We start from the raw sequence: 22,215 nt of genomic DNA, 5'->3' as shown, positions 1-22,215 counted from the left end.
AGATGTGAGCTTTAGCAACAAAGTGGTTTGGTTGAGATATGGCCGGTACCTTTTTTCGTTATCAGCCCAATTCTCAATGTTTTTCCCGGAGAGATTTTTCCCTTTCCCCTTACAAAAATTGTTGAGAATGGCAAATTTTTGTATGGAGAACGGGAAAAATCTCCCCGGTAAAAGGATTGAGAATTGGGCTGTATATTTAAGATAATAATCTATCGTTGTTGGACGGCCATAACCGTTTAGACGGTTAAGCGCCAATTAAGTAAGAAGTAAGTAATCTATCGTTAGGCGAATGAAACTAATATTCTGCATAGCAAAGATTAGTATATACATAAAAAAGCCTAAGCCATTAGAGAATAATTGAAGCGAAAAGTAAAATTAATTAAATAAAAACAATACTTACATCTTACTTTATTTCCTCCACCATTTTCATTAGTACGCTTTGATTATAGCTGAGTGTACGTTGCTAAGTTTAAGGAATATAAAAAGTACTTTGCATGAATATTGTAAAATACAAATATCTAGTTAAATACAATATCATTGTGAATTTTAATGCTCTTTTTCCTCCGTCTCCTATTACCCTACTTCTTACATTCTGTTCAATTTGATCCATCTTATAAATAATCTCCATCAAAACTCTCAGCACATCTATAAAAAGAATAATATACGTTTAATATCTTATACAAAACAATGGGGCGTATTCATAGTCAAAACTTAGTTAAGAATTAAAAGTTAGTTACAGCTTTTTGACATAATATTCTATTGGCTATCTGTCATAAAAGCTTCAACTAACTTTAAGTACCAACTAAATTCCGTCTATGAATATGCCCAAATATGTAATATACAACACAGCTACCTAACCGATAGCTTTCTTGTTGGGCATTGAAAACGATAGAAGTCAGCTGATCAAGCTAATTTTGTTGCACATATCTACCTTTGGCTAAACTATTCGTGCGTAATGTGAAAGATCTGGTAGATGCTTTTAAAAATGCGAAGAAGAAGGCCACAATGGACTTAAATGACTTGCAACATACCCCAAAAGCGTGGTGGAGTAAAGATCTTGAAAGGAAATATAGACTTTTGAATGCTGCTAGAGCAAAAGCAAGGAAAACTAATAAAATTGAGGACTCTTGAAAATGCTTGTGTACTTCAAGATGAATGGAAGGAAGCTGTAAAAAAAGCAAAAAAGGAAAATTTCAATTTAGCCATAGAAAATTTAAATCAAGCTCCAAACACAAAAAAAGCGTGGTGTTTCATAAATAACATGAAAAACTTTCAAAAGAACAGTGACACAGTGGTGTGCAGAGGACAATTCAGACTATTTGAATTTTCTGAAACAGCAGGTGATGATTCCTAACTCACCCACTTTTGAAGAAATGTGCACTAAACTATCAATAAATCCAGAAGTTACACAATTTCCTTGTGGAATAGTAGAAAGTAAATTGCAAGGTCTAATTTGTAAAAAACAAAACACAGCGGGGGGAGATGATCACATTACGTACAAAATGTTGAAGATGTTATCTTCTGACACATTTAAAAATTTTGAGAAAATTCTGGAACAACAATTTAGGTCTAACATTATTTTAGATGAATGGCGTAGAATAAGAGTGGTGCCCATTCCCAAGAAAAGTGGAAACTATGAAAATATTGAGAACTTTAGACCAATCTCACTCATTTCAGTTTTAGTTAAAAGCATTAATATGTGTATAAAAGACACATTGACTACGTATTTGGAAACAAATGAAATGATACCTGCCACAAGCTTTGCCTATAGGAAAAATAAGTCAACTCCAATGTGTCTGAATGAAATATTACATGTGATACAAACATTGAAAAGCAATAAGTACAAGGTATTTGTTTGTGCTTTGGATTTGTCCAATGCATATAATTGTGTTGACATTGTAAGTCTCACCACAATGCTTCAGGGGCTGATGTTCATCCTAATATTTTTATGTGGATATATAACTTTCTACACAGAAGGACGTTAATGTTAGGAGATAGTAGAGTGCTTATAGAAAATGGTCTGCCACAGGGCAGCGTTTTATCGCCAATTTTATTTAATGTATATACAGCCCAGTTACATGAGTTGGAAGACAGCCATACTAACATTTTTCAGTTTGCTGATGATTTTTTAATTGTGTCAAATGATAAAACTGGCGGCCACCGTGGTGTGATGGTAGCGTGCTCCGCCTATCACACCGTATGCCCTGGGTTCAACTCCCGGGCAAAGCAACATAAAAATTTTAGAAATAAGATTTTTCAATTAGAAGACATTTTTTCTAAGCGGGGTCGCCCCTCGGCAGTGTCTGGCAAGCGCTCCGATTGTATTTCTGCCATGAAAAGCTCTCAGTGAAAACTCATCTGCCTTGCAGATGCCGTTCGGAGTCGGCATAAAACATGTAGGTCCCGTCCGGCCAATTTGTAGGGAAAAATCAAGAGGAGAACGACGCAAATTGGAAGAGAAGCTCGGCCTTAGATCTCTTCGGAGGTTATCGCGCCTTACATTTTTTATTTTAAATGATAAAACTGCTGCTAGGGCACTTGATAACCTAAAGAATAAAATAACAGATTTTAAAGCAAAATGTACTGAACTGTGCCTTAATATAAATTTCGAAAAGACAAGGCGAGGGGATGCAAAAACTCCTTTTCATTTAACATAGGTCTAGACAGAATAAAACAAGTCGGTCAATTACGTTTTCTTGGTAGGATTATTACTGCAAGTGGCATATTAAGGGATCAGGTTTTGAAAATTAAAAAAGAAATTGTGCCAGCTTCTAATCTCATTAAAAGGCTTACCACGGTTAAAGGTGGTATTACTCCAAAAGTGGATTTAAATACATACAAATCATTTGTAAGGTCAAAGGCTGAATATGGATGTACAACGTGGTCAAATGCTCCATACGGGTATAATAATAAGCTCCAAGTATGCTTAAACAATAGTATTAGAAGATGTATAGGAGTACCTCCAAGTGCACCTGTACACTCAATGTTTGCTCTGGCTGGTGAGCTGCCACCCTTATTCAGGGCTGAGTGGCTCACTGCTAAGGAACTGATGAAGCAATGGTTTGTGAACTTTACCTTAAAGTTGAAAATTCAAAATGGACCGTATATAAATACAAGTTACAATGTAACATATCAAAAGCATAAAACTATTTTTGATAGAATCAACACAAATGTAAGTTTTTGTAAACATCCTAATATGACAATTGTGAAATCAGACCTTACCAGATCAAAACAAAATTATTCAAAAGTTCAACTTTTAGCTACATACAATGCCGTCAAAGAGGAATTGTTAAATGAGGAATTTTTCTTGATTGCAACTGATGCGTCGTGTACTGAGTACAGCGTAGGTTGTGGGGTTTATGATGTAAAGAGGAATATTTCATTGTTATTTAAGATACAAGAAAAATTAACTTCAATGACTGGTGAACTAATTGCAATCTGTGAAGCAGTAAAATATGCAATAAAAGGCAAAATGAATAAAATTGCAATTTTTTCAGATAGTCTTTCAGCACTTAATGCACTTGACACTAATGTAACAAATAATCATATTGTTGCAGACATTCATAATATATTATATACAAATAAAGAAACAATAGAAAGGATTAAAGTAATATGGGTTCCAAGTCATATTGGAATTACATTCAATGAGAAAGCAGACATTGCAGCTAAAACTGCAGCAACGATCGGAAAAATAATTAATGTAGATCTGACGACTTATGAGGCTGAAATTAGGATTAAAAGCTCAATATGGAATAAGTGGATTTTAGGATTTAAAGGAAGAAGCCAGACAAAAGGTAAATATTTTGCAGAAATTATGGATGAAGTAGTGAGGGTTCCTTGGTTCAAAAACAAAAAATGTAACTTAGAATGCAGAGAAATTAAAATTATAAATAGGCTTTTGTTAGGTCACACATACTGTCCTTATTATCTAAGTAAATTTAATGTAGAATTTTCAGGTGTTTGCTCACAATGCAATGTAAGTGAGACTGCGGACCATATTATATTTCACTGCCCAAAATACAGCTGGAAAAGAGTCAGCTACAAAATATTCAGTAAATATGGTGAATTAAAAGACTTACTAAAAATAAAGAATTTGTCAGAATATGAGGAACTTATTGGGTTTCTAGATGAAACTCTCCTCATAGAAAACTTGTGATGCAGCAATTCTCCACAATAAAAATGTAAAAAAAAAAAAAAAAAAAAAGCATGATTAAAATATATCGAATTAGAATGATAGATCCGATTAAAGGTAAATTGAATTAGTCGCAATGAAGTTTTTACACTTTTTGATTTAATTGTTAAAAGTTTTTCTCAATAATTCCTCGTTTGAGGGTTGAGAAACCCTCGGTTCTGCAACCGGTACGAGGAGGAAGAAGCGTCGAATGGCAGAATGAAGAGGCAACGTTCGGCAGAAGGCGACAAGCCTGCTTTCAAGAGGCAGAAAGGACCCAGTCCTAGAGCCGCGAGGCAGGGCAGTCGCATAGACAAGACAAGTAGGCCCAAAGCTGTAAGACAGATGGGTTCCAATAGCGAGGTAGCAACTACCTCGAAAGCTGCCAGTCAGAGGGAAGTTCCAACTACGGAAGTAGGAGATAAGCCAAAGGGAGATAACGCTAAGACTCCGGCTTTCTCGGAGGCGCTAAAGGGAGTTAACGCGAAGACTCCGGTGTTCTCGGAGGTTCCAAAGGGAGATAACACTAAGACTCCTGCTTTTCCCGAGAAGATGAGTGATGTGGCAAAGCAGTCACTGACTGTGGCGCTGGTTGATCGTAGCAGTCCGTTCGGACAAATGACTACTGAAAGGTGGAGATCTGTGGAAAGGGAGCTTATTAGCTTAATGCTTAAGATGATGCGGGAACAACCAAGTAAGCCCCTTCCAACCTTTGATTCGGGGGGATGGTATAATGGTGTGAAGATGATAGCGTGCGACAACATCGCGAGCTTGCGGTGGCTGGAGGAAGTCGTTCCAAACCTCCAAAGGCAAGGCACGAATGCGCGGTTTGAGGTGGTGGATAAAGCGCAAATCCCCACGGTACCAAAAGTTAAGGTATGGATACCATGCGTGATGAAGTCGGAGGATACACTGCGACTTCTGAAGAATCAGAATCCGAACATACCGACACAGGATTGGAAGGTACTTACTGTATCTCGGCCTACCGAGGATGGTCAGTTCTACATCTTCCAAATAAACAAGCAGGCGGAGGATATTTTGTACACGCAGCTTGGCAAAATGTCCTTTGGCACTGGCAAAATTTACATGCGACTCAGGAAAAGAAGTCCCGAGGATAAAAATCCTAACACGCTGGAAGTGGGCGAAGTCGAAAAGGACCTCAGAAGCCTAAGGGAAAAAAGACAGGTGGAGGTCCCCGACGTCACCACGAACGTGCTAGAAGAGGACCAACCGCTAAATGGTGCTGTGACTCGCACAGAGGAACACACGGCACAACATTCACGAGGGGCTGAAGGGGGCCTCGAATACTCTAAACCAAAAGGGCAAGAGGAGGACGACGACGTCAAAACGAAGGCGCTGGAGGGGGACAAACAGCCCAATGGTGCTGCGAGTCATACAGATAAACCTCCAACACAGTAAAGTGGCGTCGAACGAACTCCTCCTAACCCTTGAGGAGGGTTCGTTTGACGTGGCGCTGATCCAAGAGCCGTGGCTCTCATCGGGAGGAAAGGTTTCTGGACTTAGCGCGCGCGGGTTTGGCGTTTACTACGCACAAACGGAAGGACGGGTGCGAGCAGTAGTAATGGTAAGGAAACAGCTGCATTCATATATGCTGCCTAATTACACCACCGAGGATCTCGTAGCGGTGGCCGTTGAGCAAAAGAATAAGCAGGCATTTATCCTGGCGTCCTGCTACATGGCCCATGCTGCGGAGGTTCCACCGATGGAGTGCAAAAGGCTAGTACAGGAGGAAAGGCGCAAAGGGCGGTTGGTCGTAGGCGCAGATGCAAATGCGCACCACAATGCGTGGGGAGGAGCAGATACGAACGAGAGAGGCGAATCTCTATTTTGTTACATCCTGCAAACCAATTTGCAGATAGCCAACAGGGGAAATGTTCCTACATACATTGGTCCAACATCCAGCAATGTTCTGGATATTACATTGAGCTCCGAGCGTGATATATCAAGGTATGATTGGATGGTTCTCGATAGACCATCCTTCTCCGACCATGCGTATATAAGCTTCAGCATCCCACTAAAGAGCGTAGAGAAGGGAGGAACCTTTAGAAACCCTAAGGCAACGAATTGGACTAAATTCCAGAAACATGTAGAAACGAAACTGGGACAACCCAAAGAGGTTGCTAATGTAGAGGAACTGGAGGAGTCGAATGAATTCCTAACAAGGACGCTTATGACTGCGTATAACAAAGCTTGCCCTCTAAGAAGATTCAGAGGAAAAGCAAAGCCGCCATGGTGGAGCAATGAGCTGAGTCTTCTAAGAAGACAGGTAAAAGAAATGTTTAAACTCGCAAAGACCGCGGAAAGCGAAGCGTGTCGGGACGAGTACAGGGATCTACTGAGGATCTACAAGCGTGAAATTACCAGGGCGAAGAGAAACTCATGGAAAAGTTTCTGTACGGACATAGAGTGCTCCAGTGAAACAGCACGGTTGAAAAAAGTCCTAGCAAAGGGAAACATAGTCCAGGGACTAATAAAGAAAGAGAACGGGGAATGGTCACGTGATAGTGAGGAATCCCTTGAGGTGCTTCTTGATACACATTTCCCATCGGGAGACGGTTTAGAAGAACCAGCAGACATCACTCACACTTCGATCACGGAGCTAGTGGTGCCGGGCTTGGTGACCGATACCAAGATCGAGTGGGCAGTGAAGACGTTTTCTAAGTTTAAATCGCCGGGCCCAGATGGTATATTCCCGGCCATGCTACAAGTCTCAAGTAGGGCGGTCGTGGAATGGCTTAAAATAATATTCGATGGGTGCATAAGACTGAATCATGTACCGCACTCTTGGAGAACTGCTCGTGTAGCTTTTCTACCAAAGGCGGGGAAGATCGGTCACGTGTATCCCAAAGACTATAGACCCATTAGCTTAACATCATTTCTGCTCAAAACCTTTGAGAGGCTGATAGATGTGTACATAAAGTCCAACGTGGATGAAAAGCTGCTCTCCACAACACAGCATGCGTACACCAAAGGCAAGTCGGTAGACACCGCATTGCATAGGGTGGTAATAAGCATAGAGAAATCCCTGGAATATAAGGAGTATGCTCTAGGAGTCTTCTTGGACATTGCCGGGGCTTTCAATAATGTTGCAAAATGGGCGATTATGGATGGTCTTAATTACATTAAAGTACATCCTGCCTTAATCAGATGGATCGGCTGCATGTTAAATTGCAGAAAGATTACATCACAATGGGGATTGTACGAGGCCACGAAATCAGTGGACAGGGGCACGCCGCAGGGAGGGGTGCTATCACCTCTGCTGTGGACACTGGTCATCAACCAACTGCTCAGGCAATTCGATGAGGGACCCGTAAAACTTACGGCTTACGCAGATGACGTTGCAATTGTCATAAGTGGAAAATGCCTTCCAACGATTAGTTCGTTGATGGATCGGGCGCTTCGGGATATTCATACCTGGGCATCTAATGTCGGGCTGAAAGTCAATGCGGAGAAGACGGATATGGTCTTGTTTACAAAGAGGTACAAGGTCCCAAATTGGCCCAGGCCTAAGTTAGGAGCGGTGACCTTACAGGAGAAACCTTGCACAAAATATCTAGGAATCATACTAGACATTAAGCTGTCATGGAAGCTCAACTTGGAGGAGAGGGTCAAGAAGGCCTCAACGGCACTCTATGCATGTAAAAGAATGCTGGGGTGTACGTGGGGCCTATCGCCCTCTCTTTCTCATTGGTGTTTTACAGCGATTGTAAGCCCTATTCTATACTATGGAGTTCTTGTTTGGTGGAAAGCCACACAAAAAACAACATACCTCAAAAAATTAGAGGGGGTATGCAGACTATCGATGCTTTGCATTACGGGAGCCCTGAAAACAACCCCGACGGCTGCACTGTATGCCATTCTGCACATTCCACCTGTAGACCTGGTAGCAAAGAACAAAGCGTTAACGACCGCAACCAGGCTCGATGCTTCGGGGCAGCTTGAGCGCCGACCATATGGCCATAGTAGTATAGCGTCCTCAGTCACAAGACGAACAGACTACATGATTCCCTACCTGCACTTTGAGGGAGTTCTTAAGGCCACAATAGAGGTGGACGGTTGGCGCAAGGGTGCGCAAATGGCGGACGAGGCGATACATGTGTACACCGATGGTTCCAAAATAGTGGAAGGAGTAGGGTCTGCGGTATACTGCGCTGATCCGGAATTAAGCAGATCCTACAGGCTGCCGGATTACTGTAGCGTTTTCCAAGCGGAAATATTAGCCGTAACCAAAGCAGTAGAAACCCTGGAAGAGAATAGCTTAAGCTGCAACCGTGTTAACTTTTATATTGACAGTCAAGCAGCAATTAAGGCAATAATCTCGCATAGCACAGCATCTAAATGCGTGTTAGAGTGTAAGCAGTCTCTGGAGAGAATCGGGACAGGGAGAAGCATACATCTATATTGGGTCCCAGGGCATATGGGAATAGATTGGGATGAAAAAGCGGACGAATTAGCTAAACAGGGCGCATCCCTTGAAGCTTGCTCCGTAGACGTCCCAATTAGATTGGGCAAGATTAAGCGAATGCGAGAGGTGCACATGATCGACCAAGCAGAAAAGGCGTGGGTTCAAGCGCGGGGCTGTAAAGTGTCGAAGATTATGTGTAGGTCTTACAACCTTAGACTAACACAGTTGCTTCTATCATTAAAAAGAGAGGACTGTAGACTCATGACGGGTATTCTGACTGGACACTGCCTTCTGGCGTCGCATGCCTTTAAATTAGGCTTGGTCAGTGATAGCAGGTGTAGGAAGTGCGGGTTGGAGGAGGAAACGATCGAGCACGTTCTGTGCTCGTGCCCTGCACTTGCCAGGCTAAGACTCCAGCTATTAGGAGTGATACAGCTGTCAGATCTAGAAGCAGCAAGTGGCTTAAGTCCTAGGAAGCTTCTAGTATTTGCTAAGAGGACGGAGTTATTTTATAACATATGTCCTCGTTTTTGATAGGGTTTTTCAGTTTGGTCGTTAAAACAAACTTCTGGTAATACTACGGAATCAATCAGTCTATGTGAGGTCCTCATGGACCGGCCAGTTCAACCTACCTACCTACCCTCGTTTGAGGCATTTCTTAACAAGTTGAAACACTGAATTCTCATTTTTATTAAAAAACGGAAAAAAGGAACAAAAAAAAAAAAAATAATATCAATATAAAATGATCTGGCGACAACACATATAATCGCATGACAACCTGGCTGTTTACGAGGCTTAAACAATTGGCCATTTCACTCCGCATCAAGGAGTATCAAAATCAAAAAAAAAAACAAAACTATTCGTGCAAGTTTAAGAGACATTTAGGAATAAATAAAACTTTACTTGTGATTAACCTGGTGTAAAGAGTAATTAAATAACTCGGTAATAGTACAGTTTACGGTACCCACCGAAATTTGGGCCAAAATTTTCGAGTGAGGTATCAAAAGGCGCGTATTCACGTCTAGATCAAGAAAGCGGAAGTTAACTTTTATTACCCGTTCAAAAGTTATTAAAGAAAAACCGAAAAAAACCCGCGGGACCCTCCGAAACCGGGGTTGGGATCCACAGTATTTTTGCGCAGAACACCTTTCTGCGTTGGCGGCCTTCGGCCGCGCTTATATAAAATAACCCTGGGCTACGCCATGCCAAGTCCGGGTGTGTGGTATAACCGTGGCTACCGCCACGGTGATGCACAATTTTTTTTGTGGGTACGAACACAACAACAACCACATGAAAATCGCCAACTTCAACTGCAAATATCTCCGGACAGAGATACAATTTTTCTTTTCCGCCATCGGATTATTGTTCACGCGTCTTTTGACACCTCTCTCGATATTTTTGGTAGCGTATTAGCAGTCGACCCCTCAACTAGACTTTTACCTTCTTTTGCTAAACCAGAGGGCCCTTTATTCAATCCTGCGCTATTAAATTTAATTGTGATGTTACACCTGGATATTATACCCGTCTTTGTATTAAAGGGTGCATCTATACTTGTAAATGTAACTTCTGGCATGATATTACATGGAGCTTTCATCTTGGCAATCATTTCTTTGCTTGGACAATGGAAAAATATAGAAACATTACATCTGGATTATCTGTTCTCTAAAAAATAAGTCTGAAATAGGTCGGTGTGCAATCCCATTCTGCGATAGGGTAGAAATTGACGTGCAAATGTATTAGGGCGGACTGAATAAATATAAAGCTTTCTCTTTTGGTATAGTGAAAATATGGTTAAGGACATTCAAAGAGATAGTCTATCAACATTTAAGCTTTTAATTTTAAAGTTAAGTGGTGTTTATCACGATTTTTGTTTTCACCTACAAATAACATGGGGATATTTTATTTTTAACTATATGTGGGCAAATGATTTATGTATAAACGAAAGGTAGTACTCTAGAAGGGGGGTTTAAAACAACCAAACGAAAATTTAAAAAATTTACCTCCATTAGGTCCTGCCAGGTTGACTTCAATTTGGTTGGTTCCAACATCTTCAGCCTGATCTCCTTGTAGCAGTCCTTCAGCCTGATCGACTACCATTCCTGCTGAGGAAATGGCAGCACCTTCGGCTTCAGATGTAGCCTCATTAAAACGTCTATTCGTTGCAAACACTTTTTGAAAGAATTCGCTGAAAATTATTGAAAGTTAACTTATGTACAAATCATGTACAAGAGATTTTCTTACCATTATTTGTAGATTCCATAACTGCACTTCTTCTTGTAACTGGACTCTTCAAAAATTTTAGAATCAAAAGCTAAAGGATACGTTTTAATTATATTTTTAAGATTTATTTATTCGAAAGTGTGGAAAGGGTTACTTTATTGAAAGTTTATGAAACAAGGGTTAGGAAAAAGTGGCTTAATTGGAAAACTCATGGAATAGGTGGTGAAGAAGGGGTATAAGCAAAAATTTGCTTTCCTGAGGGATACAGAAGTACTTGTAATCAAGATCTTCTCAATTTAAACCAACCAAATTTAAGCTTGGCTCACTTGCAACAACAATACCTAAACTATCGGAGGAGCTAACAGGTACATCGAAAAAATTTTCCGTTTTCCGAAAAACAGTACATTGCACTATTTCCAATTCTCCTTACCCTATAAGTTCTACTACCTTTATAGGGCCGACTTTTTTGCTATAACAAAAACAGTCTTTATCTTTTCTTTAAATCAATATCGAAAGAGCCTAGCTTGGAAGGTTTGTGAATCGATGAACTTACATCCTGCCTTTCTTTCAACCTTAAAAACAGCTGTTGCAATATTTGATTTGGTTTTCTTACTATCTTTTTTAAAAATTGCATAAAATTTTCAAACCTGTAAGCAGAAAAGGAGTCTAAAGGACCAAGATCTTTGACACATTCTGACAAGTGTAATAAACCATGAATGTTGAAAGTAACGCTTTCCTTCCCAAACATTACACTGAACTGCGTGACGAAATGCTCTAATATATCTTGGGTAACATCAGCCTCAGACCTAAATGACCTTTCACTTGAAAGAAGTCGAATGCCGGTATGTAGTAGTAGGAAAATGAAGTACAACTCCCTACTAATGCAGTCTTTTAAAACAAAAATGCCTGTGTATAGCAGGAACTGTCTGAATTCCGTTGCTTTCCACCGACTAACTTCATCTAAACTTCTCGCAGTACGACAGAATTCAGACGGAAAGTAATTCGAAATAAATTTAATATTTTCATTTATCTTTCGGATATTTGCATCGCTATTCAAATTTTTTAAAAACCTTTTTACGACACCTAAATCTACCAAATGCATACAGTCTAGTGGAAACTGAGAAACCATTTTAAAGCCGGCATCTTCTAAAACGGTTTTCTGTTGCCTGAATTGAGGACTGTGGTGAGACACATGATCTCTTTTCTCAAAACTTATATCCGTCCTGGGTATACCAGACGTTGTGGGTAAATATACTTTCCCATCCCAGTCACCCCCTATATGACACCTGGGGCATCCATGTTTTGCATTAAATGACATAACACCACTAACAAACGCCCTAGCTGGGGAGTCGCAAATGAACACACGCACATCAAATCTTCTCACCACAAGTGAGCTTTTCAAATAAGCTCTTTTAAATTAAACAAAGCCTCTAGCTATAGGGTAAATGAGGCATATATAACATACCATAATATGATAAACACCTAATATTACCTAAAAATTAAAGTAAATTAATAAAATAAAATAAAATAAAGTAAAATCAACTAAAATTCGGTAAAATAAAGCGGAAAAAAACAAAAAAACAAAATATACCATAAAATAATACTTAAAAAAAAAAAAATAAAAAAATAAAAAAATAAGTAAATAAATAAAGAAACAAATAACCAAAAATATAACTAAATAAATTAAAATCATAAATATAATGGAAAATAAGTACAAATATAACATAATAATAATATAACTGAAAAGAATAAGAAGAAGGGCAATATGAGAACACCACCAATTGTCCCTGTTGAAATAAACGAAGACAGCAGTATGAACCCATTCGCCAGGAGGTCAAGACTTGCGCAGTCGCCTCCACGTTCCGCTCCACCCATTAGTGCTTCTTCGCAGAGACTAAGCGAATCAGAGCCAGTGGCGGAGGGCGGATCAGACGACGAAAATGCTTTCCAGTGCCTCGGAAAGCTCATTAAGGAGATGAAGGAGTTTGTAGGAAGTGGAAAACGCACCATTAACCAAAACCTTCGGGATTTGGTCAAGGCTATTGCGATCTCCTACGAGCATGCCACGGATGCGCTCAAGAAGACGAGTAATTCTTGCTGGGAAATGAAGCAGTCACAGACTACCCCATCTCTGGCACAAAGCGTGCAACAGAAGTCTACAAAACGTGGCCGTGAGTGCGCATCCGGGGGTACGCCATCGCCGCAGGTGCGACCAAAGAAGAAGAAGAACGCGCAAAAGACCTCAGAAGTCGCGAACGCACCAACGAAGGAAGTAACAGAGTTAGTGAAAGAAGCAGAAAAAGGAGGAGCTTGGGCGACGGTTAAAAAGCAAAAGCGCCCGAAGCAGAAACCAGCCCGCCCCGACGCAATCCTGATCAAAAGCTCAGGTGATTGCTCATACGCGGATATCCTTAAAGCGGTTAAAAATGAAGAGTCACTGAGAGAAATGAACACAATGGTTCGTAAGATCCGCAAGACTGCTAAAGGAGAACTCCTCTTCCAACTCAGTAGACAGTCGGACAATGACACTGCAAAACTTGAAGCAGCTGTAGGACAAGCTCTCTCAGGGAAAGCCGATGTCAAGTCCCTCAAGGAGGAGTCTCTGTGCGAAATACGCGATATAGACGAAGTAACGACGGTTGAAGAGGTCTGCCAGGCGCTGAACACACAGCTTGCAGGTTTCAATGCTAAGCCGTCTTGTGTGCGATCCTTGCGCAAAGCGTACGGCGGTACGCAGACTGCGACTATGTCTTTACCCACCGAGTTAGTTCGGGAACTTACGAGAAGTGGTAAAGTCCGAATCGGATGGGTCATATGCCGAGTCCGAGCAAAAGTTCAGCCGAAACGATGCTTTAACTGTCTCGAGTTCGGACACATAGCAAGAAACTGCGGCACCGAATCCAATCTCAAAGGCGTTTGCTTTAAGTGCGGGGGCCAAGGGCACGCGGCGAAATCATGCACTAACGCGCTTAAGTGCTTATTGTGCGCTAGAAGAGGGCTCAGCTGCACAGACCATCACACTGGTGGCTATAAGTGCCCAGTATATAAAGAAGCGGTCAAGAAACAAAGACCTTTATGAGATTATTGCAACTTAATCTTAACCATTGTGAAGCAGCCCAGGACCTTCTGGCACAAACAGTTTGGGAGTTGAAGATTGACTTAGCACTTCTTAGTGAGCCATACAGAGGGAAGACTGCGAATTGGATACAAGACGAATTGAGCAAGACTGCTATTTGGTCCTGCAGACATAATCCCTTATATGCGGAATTAATACTTAAGGAACGAGGATTCGTATGCGGTAAGATTGATGACATTTACGTTTACAGTTGCTATATACCACCTAGTACGCCGCTGGACGCGTTCGAAGAAATCGTCGGGAAAATAGCCATGGATGCGACGTTGCGGGAGCGTTTCGTCATCGCGGGAGACTTTAATGCATGGGCTATAGAGTGGGGCTCACAGAGCACATCTCCCAAAGGGAGGGCTCTGCTCGAAGCATTTGCATGCCTTGATGTAGCGCTCCTTAATGTGGGTGGGCAAAACACCTTCTTAAGAAATGGGTTCGGCTCCGTAATCGACATAACGTTTGTCAGCGCCAATCTTTACAGGTTGGCTGAGTGGAAAATCAGTGATTGCTATACCCAAAGCGATCACTCAGCGATCGTGGTGGACATCAACCTCGAGGGGGGAGGGCGGCCCACTATACAGCCACCCCTAAAAAACAGAGGTTGGAATATCAATACATTCGACCCCGACATATTCAAGCTAATGTTGACAACAGTCGAACATAGAGGAAGTGCTAACGACATGGCGAATAAATTAATGGCGGATATTAGAGCAGCATGCGATGCGTCAATGGCTAGAAAGACCAAGCGCAAACAACATTGTTCCACATTTTGGTGGAACGAGTGCATACACTCCCTAAGGAGAGAGTGTATTCAGGCTAGGAGGCGCTATCAACGAGCCAGAGGGAGACCGGAATTTCTAGAGTGCAGAGCTACCTACAAAAGAGCGCGTCTCGCACTTAAGAGAGCAATAAAAGATAGTAAGCGCGAATGCTTTCTCAAGCTTTGCGATGACGTCGAGAATGACCCTTGGGGCACAGCTTATAAATTGGTTTTTAAGAAATTGAAACACAAAGGAGAGGCGATGCCAACATGCCCCTCTTTTCTCAGAAACTTGGTAGATACTTTATTTCCCACGCAAAGGGAGCTAGTGTCTCCCACATCAGGCGCCGTACTATACTCATTTGACGAGGTTACCGTCGTCGAGGTCCTTCAAGCGGTGAATAGACTGCAAGACCGCAAGTCTCCTGGCCCAGACGGGGTACCAAACAGAGCACTCAAACTAGCTCTCACTTATAACACGCCAACATTTGCGGAACTATTTAATGCATGCTTGGCTGAGGGGACATTTCCTACAATATGGAAACGACAAAAGCTGGTCCTGCTGCCAAAGTTTGGTAAAAATACGGCGGAACCATCTAGCTACAGGCCCATTTGCCTGCTCGACTCCGCCGGTAAGGTTCTTGAGCGAGTCCTCTATAATCGACTCGAAAAAGAAATTGAAGATGTGGGTGGTATTTCCGATAACCAGTTTGGGTTTAGGAAAGGAAGATCCACCATCCAAGCTGTGAACATGGCGAAGGAAGTGGCCCAAGAAGCCATAAGTGGCACCCGATGGCTCGAAGGCTCTAAGGAATATTGCCTCATCGTTACTTTAGATGTAAAAAATGCCTTCAACACTGCCAATTGGGCAAAAATTCTAGACACGCTGGAGCAGATAGGCATATCCCTTTACCTGCGTAGGATCATACGCAGCTACTTTGAAGGTAGAGTGCTGGAATATGAAACGGCTGCTGGAGTAGAAAAGCTTCACGTCACAGGCGGTGTTCCTCAAGGCTCCGTGCTCGGTCCACTGCTTTGGAATATTATGTACGACGGAGTATTTCGACTCAAGGTACCCAATGGGGTGAAAATTATCGGCTTCGCGGACGATATCGCATTGGTAATCACCGCCAAGCACCTAGGCGAAATATGCGCCAAATCTAATACAAGCATAGCGATGGTTCAATCGTGGCTTACGAAAAATGGACTGCAGCTGGCGGAACAAAAAACAGAGGCTGTACTCATATCAAGTAGGAAAAGGGTGGAGCAGGTCACTATAAGAATCGGCCGCCATGACATCGACACGCTGCCTGCAATAAAATACTTGGGGGTTGTCATTCAAATCCCACTTAGAGTATGCCAATGGAAAGGTAGCAAAAACCGTAGCAGCATTATCTAGGATAATGATAAATGCAAGAGGACCAAAGCAACGACGGCGTCAACTTCTGGCTGGCGTTGTAAAAAGCCAAATACTTTACGGGGCTCCTGTTTGGCATCAGGCCACGGAGTATAAATCATACTTCCGCGGGGTAAAGTCGACTTACCGCCTGTGTGCACTACGCGTCTGTAGCGCCTTTAAAACTGTCTCTGACGACGCAGCACTAATCATCGCAGGAATGTGTCCTATAGACATATTAGCAAAAGAAGCAGCGACGATTTATCGGGATCAAAGCTCAAGTAACGGAGCACGAGAGCGAAGCGTGCAGAACTGGCAGCTCAGGTGGAATGCCTCAACAAATGGTCGTTGGACACACCGATGTATCCCAGATATTAATATATGGATATCTAGAAAGCACGGCGAGGTGGATTTCTACCTCACACAGTTTCTGAGTGGTCACGGATGCTTTAAGGAATATTTGCACCGATTCAATCACGAGCCTAACAACATATGCGATCACTGCGGCGGCGATACAGTAGAAGATGTTTACCATGTATTTTTCGAGTGTCCTAGGTTCTATAGCTCGAGATGCAAACTGTGCAGAATATTTGGAGAGGATTACACTCCTGAAACAATTGTTGGATGCATGCTACAAAGCAAGGTAAAATGGTCAGCGGCGTGCGATGTAATAGCGGAAATAATGAAGTGTCTACGAAGTCTTGAAAGGCTACGGCGCAGCAGCGAACATTGAACAGTCGAGTTGTGTGGGTGGATAACAAATTGCTAAGGTGGAGGGGATCGAGCTGAGCACGTATTGAATGCAAGGCCTCCGTACAATTAGCGGCGTGAGAATGATAACATAAGAAAATACCGTAATATATGTAGGTAAATGTAATAGCAAACCAGGCCACGGATTGGAGACAAGGCCTCTTCAACCGTTCGAATACTGCCCCAGGTGAAGGAATAAAGCACGGATTGGAGACACGGCCTCTTCAACCGTGCGACCAAAAGCAGTCAACATACACGCAACAACAAACCTACGGATTGGAGACAAGGCCTCTCCAACCGTAGAAACAACGCGTATGAGGGTAAACGTCTCACATGCAATCAGAGTTTATACTCGGATTGGAGAGAAGACCTCTCCAACCGGTGGAAGTACGAGGAAAGCCCCGTTACGTATTGTGGAAAAAAAAAACAAACAAAAAAAACCAAAAAAAAAAACAAAAAAAAAATTCAAAAAAAAAAATTTCTATTTATACATATATAATTTATTTACACATATATACATATGTAAAAAACAAAACCCTACAATACAAGTAGTCGAACGCACAAGCATGCCAAAAGCACTATATGCACAGTGTTTAAGGTAGGCTTGCAAATATTCGTAGAAGTGGTATGCGTCAAGCATATTCAGGTAGTAAGCAGGGCGTGTCAGTCCCAGCGCTAACCATACCGCGGCACTATCTAAGTACAGCAACGTGACCCCGACAGACGTAGAGCTTAGTGCTCAACCTACCTCCCGACGGAACACTTGACGGTAGTACCGGGGGGTAAATGGTACTCAGACGGTAGGAGGTTTAGTGCGGTTAAAGTCCCACACTGACTATGAGGCTTTCGATGCTTCCTCCTCATAAAACAAAAAAAAAAAAAAAAAAAAAAAAAAAAAAAACAACATCAAATCTTAACAACACTTTATTGGGACCGACAGCAATACCGTTTTCTCGCAGGGATTTTGCCTCTGAAGCGAACTTTGCCATAAAATCATTAATATTTTCAGGCTTTTTAAAACCTGAGAAGCTAGCTATAACAAAAGGATCAACACTAGGAAAATGTACTAGTGCTCCAAGAATAGGCCATAAAACTCGACTTGAACTGTTAAAAAGTTTGAGACCATCTACTCCCACATCAATTAAAACCTCTTCTTGTGCCTCCAAAAATGAAAATTGTTCAGAAACTAGTTGGTCTTGTATACCAAAGTACAAAAATTTACCATTTGGCATAGATTCTACACTGACTTTCTCCAAAGGTGTCTAAAAGAGTTTTGGCACCAAACGGCACATCCTCTATCCCACCCTTTTGGAGTGCCTGAAGAAGTCCGTCTATAATATTATGAGGAACTTTAAAATCTATGGCCCAACTTCTTAGCAAGTCGTTCAGATCCGTACCTGCACCCTCTTCTACATAATAACTTTGGCCACCTAAACACTCTTCTACACTTTCGCCACTATCACTTCGAACACTATCAACTGGCAGACACTGACTTTGCAAAATCTCACTACTCAAAGAGGATTAGCCTCACTTTCCAAAGGATTAGCAACACTTTCCAAAGAATTAGCAACACTTTGCACTTTATCTTGACAGGACTTCTCAAGTTCTTTAAACATTTTAACGTTATCGTCAAAGAGCTTTTTCTCTTTCGATAAGCAATTAGCAAAATGCCTTCTTTTCATATTTTTTTTATTATATTAACCTTTATTTTATTTATTAATTAATTAATTTAAAAATCCCGTCGCGCTCTGAAATTTTTAAGTCTTTTGCGTTTTAAAAAATAATAGCTTTGTTCTGATATTCTCCAAATATCGTTCTCGTGTTCGCAAAACTGACCGAAAATAATGCAAGGGAACACAAATTGAGTTATTTATGGACAGGTACGCACAGTTTCGGGCAAACGTGAAAAAAAAATTAACAACACCAAGTTTGTACGCATTAGTAATCACAATACTTTTGTGTGAATGTGTTGGTGAACACATCAGCGTTCTGCTCACGCGTCTTGTAGGGTGATCAGCTGGCGCGTGTTTACCACGACTTAGTTTTAAGACAACAACACTGTTGTAGTTAGAATTGCAGCTCAACACAACAAATGCAGTGGGATGACCAATATATATGTACATATGTACATTTGTATGTTAATGCAAATGATTATGTCTTTTTGTTCGCCATTCTATGTATTGTTGTTTTTGTAGATTTTTGTTTATACTTACGGTGTTTTAAATTGTTTATATTTTCATATTTATTTGACTTCTAAGCTTTCTTTTTTCGTACATCTTGTTAGTCGGTAAAACATATTCAATTGTGTAAGAGGTATTATGTTTAGGGTTTGAAAATTTTTTACATGTTAACTAATTGTTGTTTTTGTTCACAGTTCCTGAAGATGATCTCAGAATGAGATCGAAATATCGACCAAATAAAATTGAAATATAAAAATTTAAACTGTGTTTCAATTATTATATTATCTTTTATTTCAACTAAGTTTATTATAATTTAAATGCAAATTGATTGAATTTCACGTGGTATATTAAACGAAAAAAAAACGACCCAAAAACATTTTCGATTTTAGGTAGAAATATTGCATAGGCCGTATATTACTCTACTATCTATATATTAATACTCTAACAAAGTTTCCATACAATCAATTGACAGGCTGCTTCGCATACTTAGCATACGTAAAATCATATAAAATTTATATGAATCGATTCGTATTGATCAGCCGCAGTGCATAGGCCTATTTTTGTTCACAAATATTACTCTATTTCTTAATAATTAATAGAAAAAGTTTTTTGTAAATTCGGAAATCTGTGCAACTATCGAAATTTCCATCTGTAGGACGCATTATGTTCACAAACCCCCATGAGTACATAGCTCCAAATTCCCAATTGTCGCGTTGCTCAAATGTTTCATCTCTACATATGTATATATTTGTACACGCCAAACGGTGAGAGAACTACTGCTTCGCTCTTTTCTGTTGAAATAAAATATTGTGTCCCATTGTTGCCAATTACCTATATTGGTCTGTACCAAAATCCTTAAAAAATTGTTCTAAAATAATTTTTAGCGCACAAAAAAACTTTAAAGAGAAGTAATAACTTAACCGGCCTATTTTTTTGGACAAATTTTACTTACACGTAAAAGCATAGGTCTTTATTTAACAGATTCTTTGTTTCTCATTTTAGGTGCTTTAAAAAAAATGAAATCAGGAATAATGAGTCAACTTTTGTTCAAACTAACTAAATTTATTTATTTATAACAATTAATTACAAATTTGACCCAAATGTTTTTTGCATTTCCAGATTTTATGCTCATTTTAGATATAGCACGTCTTATAGTGAACAAAAAATAAATAAATTTGCTACAAAGATATTACACTAAAATATGTATATTGTCTTTTATGCCAATTTATTTTGATATTTCTTAATTTATTTTATTATATTATCTTTTATCACGTTGTCTATTAAATTTGCTACAAAGATATTACATTAAAATTTGTATATTGTTTTTTATGCTAATTTATTTTGATATTTCTTATTTTATTTTATTATATTATGTTGTTGTTGTTGTTGTTGTAGCGATTAGTTACTCCCCGAAGGCTTTGGGGAGTGTTATCGATGTGATGGTCCTTTGTCGGATAAAGATCCGATACGCTCCGGTAACACGGCACCATTAAGGTGCTGGCCCGACCATCTCGGGAACGATTTTTATGGCCACATTAAACCTTCAGGCCATCCCTCCCTCCCCACCCCCAAGTTCCATGAGAAGCTTGGGGTCGCCAGAGCCTCGTCTGTTAGTGAAACGGGATTCGCCGCTCGAAGGTGAGGTTGACAATTGGGTTGGAGGAGCTATATATTGCGCTACACAACCCCTTGAATCCCCTTATTATGTTATCTTTTATCACGTTGTATATTAAATTTGCTACAAAGATATTACATTAAAATTTGTATATTGTCTTTTATGCTAATTTATTTATATATTTCTTATTTTATTTTATTATAATATCTTTTATCACGTTGTATATTAAATTTTCTACAAAGATATTACGGTAAAATTTGTATATTGTCTTTTATGATAATTTATTTTGATATTTCTTATTTTATTTTATTATATTATCTTTTATCACGTTGTATATTAAATTTGCTACAAAGATATTACGTTAAAATTTGTATATGGTCATTTATGCTAATTTATTTTGATATTTCTTATTTTATTTTATTATATTATCTTTTATTTCAACTTAGTTTATTATTATTTAAATGCAACTTGATTGAATCGGAAAATTTCACGTTGTATATTAAACGAAAAAAAACTACCCAAAATCGTTTTCGATTTTAGGTCGAAATAGTGCATAGGCCGTATATTACTCTACTATCTATATATTAATACGCTAATAAAATTTCCATATAATCAATCGACAGGCTGTTTCGCATACTTAGCATACGTAAAATCATATAAAAGTTATATAAATCGATTCGTATTGACCAGCCGCAGTGCATAGGCCTATTTTTGTTAACAAATATTACTCTATTTGTTTATAATTAATAGAAAATTTTTTTGTAAATTCGAAAATCTGTGCAACTATCGAAATTGCCATCTGTAGGACGCATTATGTTCACAAACCCCCCTGAGCACATAGCTCCAAATTCTCAATTGTCGCGTTGCTCAAATGTTTCATCACTACATATGTATATATTTGTACACGCCAAACGGTGAGAGAACAACTGCTTCGCTCATTTTCTGTGGAAATAAAATATTGTGTCCCATTCTTGCCAATTACCTATATTGGTCTGTACCAAAATCCTTAAAAAATTGTTCTAAATAATTTTTAGCGCACAAAAAAATTTTAAAGAGAAGTAATAACTTAACCGGCCTATTTTTTTGGACAAATTTTACTTACACGTAAAAGCATAGGTCTTTATTTAACAGATTCTTTGTTTTTCATTTTAGGTGCTTTAAAAAATATTAAATCAGAAATAATGAGTCAACTTTTGTTCAAACTCACTAAATTTATTTATTTACAACAATTAATTGCAAATTTGACCCAAATGTTTTTTGCATTTCCAGATTTTATGCCCATTTTAAATATAGCACGTCTTATAGTGAACAAAAAATAAATAAATTTGCTACAAAGATATTACATTAAAATTTGTATATTGTCTTTTATGCTAATTTATTTTGATATTTCCTATTTTATTTTATTATATTATCTTTTATCACGTTGTAAATTAAATTTGCTACAAAGATATTACATTAAAATTTTTATATTGTCTTTGATTTATTTTGATATTTCTTATTTCATTTTAATATATTATCTTTTATTTCAACTTAGTTTATTATTATTTAAATGCATTTTGATTGAATCGGA

At 39.5% G+C, this 22,215-nt stretch overlaps 1 protein-coding gene and 1 long non-coding RNA gene across 2 annotated transcripts in view; both read right to left on the bottom strand.

Moving 5' to 3' along the window:
• Positions 1-22,215, bottom strand: part of CaMKI (Calcium/calmodulin-dependent protein kinase I) — a 1,042,346-nt gene that overhangs the window by 81,249 nt on the left and 938,882 nt on the right. The gene's annotated exons all lie outside the window — the stretch shown is intronic.
• Positions 566-10,913, bottom strand: LOC137234134 (uncharacterized). The gene is made up of 3 exons (XR_010947701.1): positions 10,839-10,913; positions 10,598-10,782; positions 566-645 (listed from the first exon to the last, which is right to left on the bottom strand). It is a non-coding gene; the product is annotated as an uncharacterized lncRNA (long non-coding RNA).

Source organism: Eurosta solidaginis, chromosome X, assembly GCF_040869045.1.
Source record: "Eurosta solidaginis isolate ZX-2024a chromosome X, ASM4086904v1, whole genome shotgun sequence".
In the NCBI taxonomy this organism is placed as follows: domain Eukaryota; kingdom Metazoa; phylum Arthropoda; class Insecta; order Diptera; family Tephritidae; genus Eurosta; species Eurosta solidaginis.
This window is presented reverse-complemented; position numbering and strand designations above follow the sequence as displayed.